At 34.9% G+C, this 8,826-nt stretch overlaps 1 long non-coding RNA gene across 6 annotated transcripts in view; it reads right to left on the minus strand.

The window, feature by feature from the left end:
• Nucleotides 1-526: 526 nt before the first annotated feature.
• Nucleotides 527-8,826, minus strand: part of LOC109209827 — a 12,437-nt gene continuing 4,137 nt past the window's right edge. For 2 of the 6 annotated variants that reach the window (XR_002065436.1, XR_002065441.1), the window contains exons 3-6: nucleotides 3,742-4,814; nucleotides 1,794-3,031; nucleotides 766-874; nucleotides 527-674 (exon numbers count right to left, since the gene is read on the minus strand). This is a non-coding gene — a long non-coding RNA (uncharacterized LOC109209827). The remainder of the gene's footprint in view (nucleotides 675-765; nucleotides 875-1,793; nucleotides 3,032-3,741; nucleotides 4,815-8,826) is intronic. The other 4 variants (XR_002065439.1, XR_002065440.1, XR_002065438.1 and 1 more) reach the window with 4 other exon arrangements.

An 8,826-nucleotide genomic window follows, 5' to 3' on the forward strand; every position in this document is an offset into this window, starting at 1 on the left:
AAGTTTCAAATTGAGTTCGCCTATATAGCAGTATCAAATAGCATGTTAAGGCTGAAGTGTCAAGGTTAAGTCCATAGTATACCAAGTAAACCACAATATACAACCACATCCGTATACATTTTGAGTGGAATATTAACTAAATCTTAGAAGATATTTTTATAATCACGTGCAATTAGTTCAGATCACAACTTTCTATTATTTCTTCTTGTTTCATTGCTCTTCTTTTTTCCTTTTTTTCATTTTTATATGAGGGGAGGGGGTCGTCATTAGACTATATGCATTTTGTGAGGATTTCCTAATATTTCATTTATGCGCTTTTATTTGTATCATTTATTGCATTTTCTGGCAATGCATATTATCATTAACATAGTAGTAATATTGCAATCTCTTCTAAATTATTACGAATTAACTGCATTAACTGAATTGCTATCATTGCAAATTTCTTGTTTCTTATACCAGTGGGACAAACAACGACTTTGTTTCTATTTAGAAAATTGGATATATCATAAAAACGAAAAAAAACAAATTCAAGCCAAAAGGATCATATTTACTGGTGAGTCTTTAGCAAGCACTATTTACATAAGTTACAGGACCGTTATGTTTCACTGGCTAACCAAAAATGTAAATGTACATGCCAGTAAGTTGCACAAAGTGAAGCGCATTGTCCATGTTTTCTGCAGTAGTAGAAAACAAAAGGATGTCAATAATGGCATGTGACAAAGTAATTAGGTAGATTAAAAAGGTAGTAGGTTGTATTTGCGGTACCTGCAGCACATAAGCTGACGGGTTTGAAACACGTATGTACATAACTCCAAAAGACGTCGGGTTTGAAACACGTATGTACATAGCTCCAAAAGACGTCTATACGCGCAGACTGCAAAGAAAAGGGTAAATGTAAGAGCAACAGAGAAATAGTTAAGTATTGGAATGTCATGCTAGAGAATGTTTTTACTGAAGTATACCAGTATTTTATATTGAATAGCATATTCTGTGATAGGAGAAAATTCGGAACCTAATTGCAACATAGATTTTTTAGAATGGGATTATAAGCAACTGCTTGTTAGGTATAAAGAATGTAGCAGCAATTGCTCTATATTAACTGACGAGCTTAGCGAAGTCTTTTTCACGCATAATCAGTGGAATATTACTGAACTTGCTGAAAGATGGTGTGCTCTAAATTTATCCAGAAGAGGGCCTTCCTTGAAAGAATCTTTAGGAAAAATAATAATTTTACAGGCAGGTAAGCGAAATTTGGTAAGCTTATTTACTATTTTTTTGTACATATGAATTGGATAATATGTGTTGAGTGTAGAGCCAAGTACAATCATTAAAACATATACACAGAAAAAAACAAGAACTCATAACTCAAGAAGAGAAAACGATGAAAAAAAGAAAAGGACAGATGAGAGAAAGGAGAGTTACTTTCAATAAACAGAATAAAGATGAACCAAAAGGACCAAAAAATAATTAATCGCCTGAGAACCAATCTTCCAGCAGCAAATTTTGATACCTCAATGTTCAGAACGATTTAATTCTGAACTGATTTAGTTGGTGGCAACAGACAAAATTCATAATGCATTTGTAGAGAACTAAGACGGTACAATTTATGACATGCATGTAAAATTGCTACCAAGAAATAATTCTAAACAATAGAAAACTAAAATATACTCCCCCAAACTGTAATTACCAACAGAATAAGTGCAATAAACAAACAAAAATAGCACAAACAATTTACCAAACAGAACAAAGATGCATAAACTTTGAAAGAGTGAAGATCAAACCCTGATTTTTACCTACAGATAGCGCGAAGAACAGAGAAAGATCGTCGGCAAGTACCCAACTAATGAGCTCACACTTGAAAGAGTAAAGATCAGAAAGGGAAATTTTTGAGAAATGCTGAAAAAATAGAAGCATAAAGGAGAAACAAGCTTTTGGTATGATGGAAGTACCGTACACGCGTGATATCGAAAGTTGGAGTGCACGTCCTTGAATGATGTAGAAGCGAAGACAAAAATTATGGAATTACCCTTGGTCGCACCAGGGAACCTTCACTTATTATATATACTAGTGCGGAATGGCCCGTGCTCCAAACTTAATAAGTTAGCAATTTATAAGAAGTATTAAGTATTTCAGCAACCAAAACAATAAATGTACATGCCATAAATTTAAATAAAATGAAGTGCATCCATGTTTTCTGCAATTTGAAACAAGAGGATGTCAATAATGGCAATTGCCAATTCTACTTGGTAGCATGAAAAAATAGCAGGTTATTGTTTTCATTACCCTTCAGACACGAGCATCAAGACATGTTTGTGCTGAGCCGTTCAGCAACTTTGGCAAGGAGAATTAACGTGACAAACAAAAATGAATACAACATGATGCATCAAAAAAGAGTCAAAACATTCATACTATTTCAGATTTGTCTTGGAAAGGCAAAATGATGAGAGTCCCCAGTCCCAGAAGTAGGCACAGGTAGCATGAGGTGAAGCAAGAATGCTCTTTCCATTAAATTGATTAAGAAAATTAATACTATCAAATGGTAAAAGTCAATATTTGATGTAACAGACCCCTCTAATGGATTTATAATGGACAAAGTTATTTACTAATAACATTAAGTGCAATATCAAAATTGACATCTAACTTGTACCAACTACTAACAATGCCGAATGTCAATTTGCCAATAGCAGTTGCTGGATGGCACACTCTTTACCATACAGAATGCATATTTTTATGGGTGTTAATATTTCATTGTCCTCTTAAATTAATCTATTACCTGCTTCATTGCTCAAACTTACACCGGAAATATTTTCCAATAAACCAATAGCAAAGAATTACACGAGTTCTCTGTAACCAAAACTTCTGTACTCTCTCGTTTTTTCTATGGAGTAGCTGAGCCAATTCTTCAAGGTTCTGTTCTCAATTTACTTGCCTACGTGTCTTCACAGTAATATATCCATGTCCTTGCAAGGAGAGCTTCTCCACAGCTTATATTTCCTTTTATAGTGATAGCGGCGGCTTTTAAATAAATGACCTGCGCATTAACAGACAACTTTAGTAAAAGCTCTATGAGAGAATATTGACATGCAAATATCTAGTTTTGGGTACTTAATCCAAATAGCTGATTAAACTTGAAACACTAAGCTTACTCCATTTTCCAATTTTGCAGTGGGAACATATATCAAAATTATCTTTGACCTTCATACCACCGAGATGGTTGAGATGAACATAAAAACAGCAAAATCCTTGCGGATTAGCATAAACTTAACGATATTCTAATGTGTTTTACAAAGTTTTGACCTTTAAACAGTAAAAACAGTATGGAACAGAGATAAAAGACAGAGATCTTGATATCATAAGCTAAATCTATACCTCCCTTTCTTTGCCCATCCAAAATTTGAGTTGGCTTCCAAGAATCACACACAAGTTGAAGAAACCAAAAAAATATTGAGAGCAACTTGTAAACTTCTCTATATATCTATTTCTATGATCTATCCCACAAATAAAAAACCAATAACAGACCCCTACACGATCTCCTATTTATAAAGAAATTTTGCATCTTCTTTTCATGTTTATACCCATAGAGTCCACCTCAAAAAACATAGTAAAATGGCATGTCTAAGAATTATTGACAGCAGTAATATAAAGATTTCAATAACAAAAGAAATTGTAATTGTCTACTACAAGCAGAACATATATACAAAGGAGGCAATAGATATTGCACTCATAAAAGATCATGCGCACCTCGAGTTTCTGCAACCATACTTCAGTCATGCTCTCAAAAGTATAATGCTGGTCTGAATTTAATTCCCATAGAGCTGGCAAATCCTCTTCTGGCTGAGCACCACAACAGTAGAAATCTTCGGCTATTTTTGATATCCAAGTGTGTACGTCAAAGCTCAGTCACCAATCACTATATGTTTTCGATATGATCCAGCCTTAAACAAGAAACACGATTCCTTTTCCTTTTCATTTATATGAGCTAATTGGGTCCATATCTTCTTCGAGAGCAGAAGCAACCAACAAAAATACCCCGCTACTTTTTTGGAGGTACATCAATCCCATAGTCAGTTGTACTAATCAATTGTTATAGCAAAAAGAATTATCAGCTTAACAATATTACAATATTGTTTTCTAAGTTAATATCATGTAGTACATGTATACATTTATATAAGATCAAATTAACTTGACTACAGTCAAATTAGAAGGATAATTACGTGTCCATGAAATCAGTCTTCCGATTTCAAACAAAATACAAAATGAATATAACCTAAACTACATCCAAATTTCACAAATACTTGTCAGAGATATGCATAGTGTTTGAGTAACACCCCTCAACCCTTATACACTTCAATACCATACTTTTGCCAACAGCGAGATTTAAATATGTGATATGTGCCTAACAAACACATAAAAATATTTGTTCTCCAAAATCGAGGGCCTATGAACAGATACTACCATTCCATGGAGCATGTTGATTTGGAATCTCCAAAGAGATCAATCAAAGAAAGGAAGCAGTCAACAAAAGAAAAAAGCTAAAGATTGCGTAAAGAGGAAGAAAACAAGAGACACAGTAGACTTGCAAGGTAACAGGAACGAACCTAATAACAATAGAATATATTGGATCTCTTTTTCTTTTTTCTTACTTCAGCAGGATGACACAAGATTCTTGAGAAAATAGTTGATAAGTCTTACCGTGTCCGCTTTTCTACTCTGATGCTGTGCTTTTGAAGTTTGTCATAAACTAATTGCAAGGCAAGCCAATACTTTGTGATACAAATAGAACAAGTGCAGCCCATAATGATCTGTAAGATAATCTACGATTTGGTCAAAATTAGTAGCTGGCGTTACACTTTTAAAAGGCATATCTCAGTTTAATGTCTAAACATGATGGGGGTAAAAAAGCAGCAATGAGGAAGTATAAAATAGAGTTAGGGTTTTGCTCGAAAAGCTCATTGCTTAAATACTTTATTTTTAGTCTCACTTCAACAACAACGCTTCTTGAATGATGAATTGTAGTTAAAAAATTAGCTTTATATATTAACTGAGATTGAAGCAACTGGAACGTCTTTGTACTGACAGAAAATATTTGAGGAGCATATCTACCCAACAAGGCATGCTAACATATTATACTCTAAAGCTTTCCGCTATCATCATTCAACAGATTTTAAGGAGTGTGTGTTCACATAAGAATTGACAGTGATTAAACACATCAAAGCAAAGCCATCATTTCTTCATGCCAAAAACAAAGAGCTAAGGAACAGAAGATTATGCTATAGCCATGTCGGGGGCGAGCTGGCAAAGGGGCTGAGATATTGAGAATGGATCAAGGAAATCCTGATGCTCCGCCAGCCATTCATACTGAACAGAAAACTGATTCCACAGCGATAAACATATGTATCATACATTTTAATAACCTTGTATATACCTTATTTCCCCTTCTTTTTTTTTGGATAACAAATAATTCTTTCCGGGAAGAAGAGTTGTATAACAGCCAATTAGTTGACCAAATTTGTAGTTACTTATCATGTCAGACCTGGTCAAACTCAAATATATATGACTTATGTATCCTGGTAAGGCATATATTGAGGAGCTAGTCTCCCCATGTCCCTTGGAGAAAGATGTTATGATATCAAACAATTTTCACACCAACATAAAGCTGCATTTTTCTGGAGATGTTGATCATGACAATAAAACCAGAAGAACCTTTAGTAATACACACACTTTGAATCGGTAAGTATTCGAGGTAGACCACATTGGAGATTGCATGACTGAGAAGAAATTCAGCAAAGAACAACAAAATAAATGGCATCCAAACTTGAACAGTCTATGTATAAACAAGAAATGTTCAGCATTCTTCACAAAACACGATATCTTAATTTCTCTGTCACGCTACACCACAAAACACGATGTCTTCGTCCTTTCTCCTTAGTGAGATCTGATAACTTTCTCTGGTAAAATAACAAAAAGCTTTCCCTTTAATTTACTACCTTCTCCGTCACTATCACCACCAACACTTTGACCCCAAAGGTTTTAGTAAATATCAAAGATACAATGTTTTTTAGTTTCTGAATAATGAAATTTAATCTTAAAAAATATGAAAGAGCCGCGTATATACTTACTAAATTTCATTAAATTAGAAATTGACAATATTAGATTTAATATTCCATCCTTTATGACGCCAAGATAAGTACAAATACTTAGCTTATGAATAGGCAGACTAATCCAACCTGAGAAAACACTATTCCAACCTGCCTTAATATTTGACAAAGATTTAAAAAATTACTATTAATCCAACCTCTTCCCATCACATCGATGAAACCAAAAACTTTGTGAGGTAAAATAAAAAAATGATTGTTCGGCACATTATTCTAAAAGAGAGCAAAAAGTTTTCTTCCAAATTTTAAAGAATTCATGCACTTTTGAGAGTCCTCGTATGCATGATAATACCAAGTTGTCACCCTTAAAAATGCTCTCTGACTCCCGGTGAAACTCTCACTGGAAATAATACAAAGAATGTATTAGCTTTTAAGACCATTTGCCAGCCTTAAACCCTCGACGTAGTAGCAATACAAAGAATATATTAGTTTCAGTTTCACTTTCTCAATTTTGTCTAATATGTCTTTCTTAAATTTTTCAACGCCTTGTAAAAATGCTGCGCCAAATTTCAACGGCTTTCCTGTAAACCCTCACTTCATTCTCCTTTTCCTATATTATTTCCGGTTGGTTCTAAGTTATGATCTTAAAATACAGCTAATTATTTATCAGTATAACATTTTTTTAACCACCATCCTACCAACAAAGCTATAATAGAGAGCATCACCAAATTTGATAGCAGAACCTGGAATGGCCTTTTACGGGTGAGGAAAAAATACTCACGGTAGAACCTAGTCCCTTTATTCGCATGTTTCACCTACAATTGCAGCTCTATTCAGTCCTACAAAAAGAGCATGTGCTTGCTTATTTCAATGCACGGTACAAGAAGGTTTTTCCAGTTCCTCCCGGACCATCAATAAAGAATGCTCCCGCTTTGTTTGAAAAAATCCTATCTGTAATTACATTGTACGCTTTGAGTTGATCTTCATTCAACTTTTTGTGTAATAGTATATCCTCTTCAGTTACAATGATGGTCCTTTCATAGTACACCTCTTTTGCGTCTTTTGCAGCTATAAAAGACCTTATTGCTTCTGGAATGAGATGATATTCATTTATGTCGCCACCCATAGAATGCAATATATCATTAATATGGTTTATAACCATGTATCGTATGTCTCTTTTGTGAATATTAGGTAACAAGCTGTAATCCTCCGACATGTGCTCTTCAAATTGCTCCCAAAGTTGTCTCGGGTTAGTCGGATTGCAGTAGATCAGTAATATAGCAAATAAACGTCTCAAACTGTATGGCATTTGGTAACTTGCTGCTTCAGACATGCATTCTGTCAAGCTATTATCACTCTGTAGCAATCCACGTTTTTCCGCAGATTCCCTAAAGCTACTGCAGCGTTCTCCGTTAATAGTTAGTAAATCCCTATATGATTTTGGTCCTCTAATATTCATTAGTAACATCCTAAGGTAGTATCGCTCTCCTTCTGTTGGATGACATGTTACTACACGGCCAATAGCACGTTGTTTTTTCCGACGCGTCCACATTTTCTCCGTTGCAGACCAAACGAAATGTTCGGGGAATTCTCGATATAATAGATTGAGTTCTTCAGCGTCTGTGTTTGTTCTATTCATTTCAAAAAATTGTGTTAACATCGTCTGCTTAATCATCGGATACAAGCGTATCTATGTTTGCGCTGCTTTTAAATGAAACAAATTGTTGTCCTTTAAGGTGAAGCTGAAGAGGGCATACACTCGAGTACATTTCACTGATGGAGAAACCGTATAATCGCCACATAGCTTCCGGAGGCGAGACCCATCTAGCAGACTGATATTCTTTTATCTCATCTATTACTTCTGTGTTGCTGTCCTTATTGTGTACAGAAAATGCAATCTTATCGCGTCCTTTACATATATACTTATAAAGATACTTAACGGCCTTAATATCAGAACATATCTCGACATTCACATGGCAATCAAATTTTCCGAGCAAAAAAGTATTATATGGAACAACCCATGAGTTATCCAAGTGTCGTTCTCTTATTTTTACTACCACTCCTGTATTGCGTCTTCTATAAATTGGATAAGATTCTATTCCTATTGATGTCTGCTCCGCAAATTTTTTTGGGTATTTGAATTTTCAGTAACCTTTTTTCTTCATACAAGAATTTGTTGGGTTTAGATTACTGCACGGACCATGCATCATGTGTTTAAGAACAAGTGAATATAAATCTGGTTCTGCTTTTTCATCAGGTATTTCTGCACTAATAATATTATCGTAGGCCTCTGGAGTAAGTAACTTGTATTCGTTGGTTAATATTATAGGAAAATGAGCGTGAGGTAAACCTCGCTTTTGGAACTCTACAGTATACATAAAAGCTACAACTTTCCCAAAGATATTTCGTTTTAGTATATCCTTTTTGAATTCTTCTATTTTCGCTCTAAATACTCGACTGATCAAATGAGGCCTGTTATGTGCCTCATTAGTTGAGATTAAATGTTCCTTTATTTCTGTCCAAGAGGGATTACATGTCATTGTTATAAACAAATCAGGTTTACCGAAATGCTGCACGAGCGCAATAGCATCCATGTACCGTTGACGCATATCCCGGGGGCCCTCCGAATAAACGAACTTGGAAGGAAGTTTAGTTCCGGTATATTAGAAGTCATCGCGTTCCCCGTAACTCGCAAAATTGAAATCTGCAAAAACTCCAACCTTTGTAGTTT

This window comes from Nicotiana attenuata, unplaced genomic scaffold (genome assembly GCF_001879085.1).
Source record: "Nicotiana attenuata strain UT unplaced genomic scaffold, NIATTr2, whole genome shotgun sequence".
NCBI classification, from domain to species: domain Eukaryota; kingdom Viridiplantae; phylum Streptophyta; class Magnoliopsida; order Solanales; family Solanaceae; genus Nicotiana; species Nicotiana attenuata.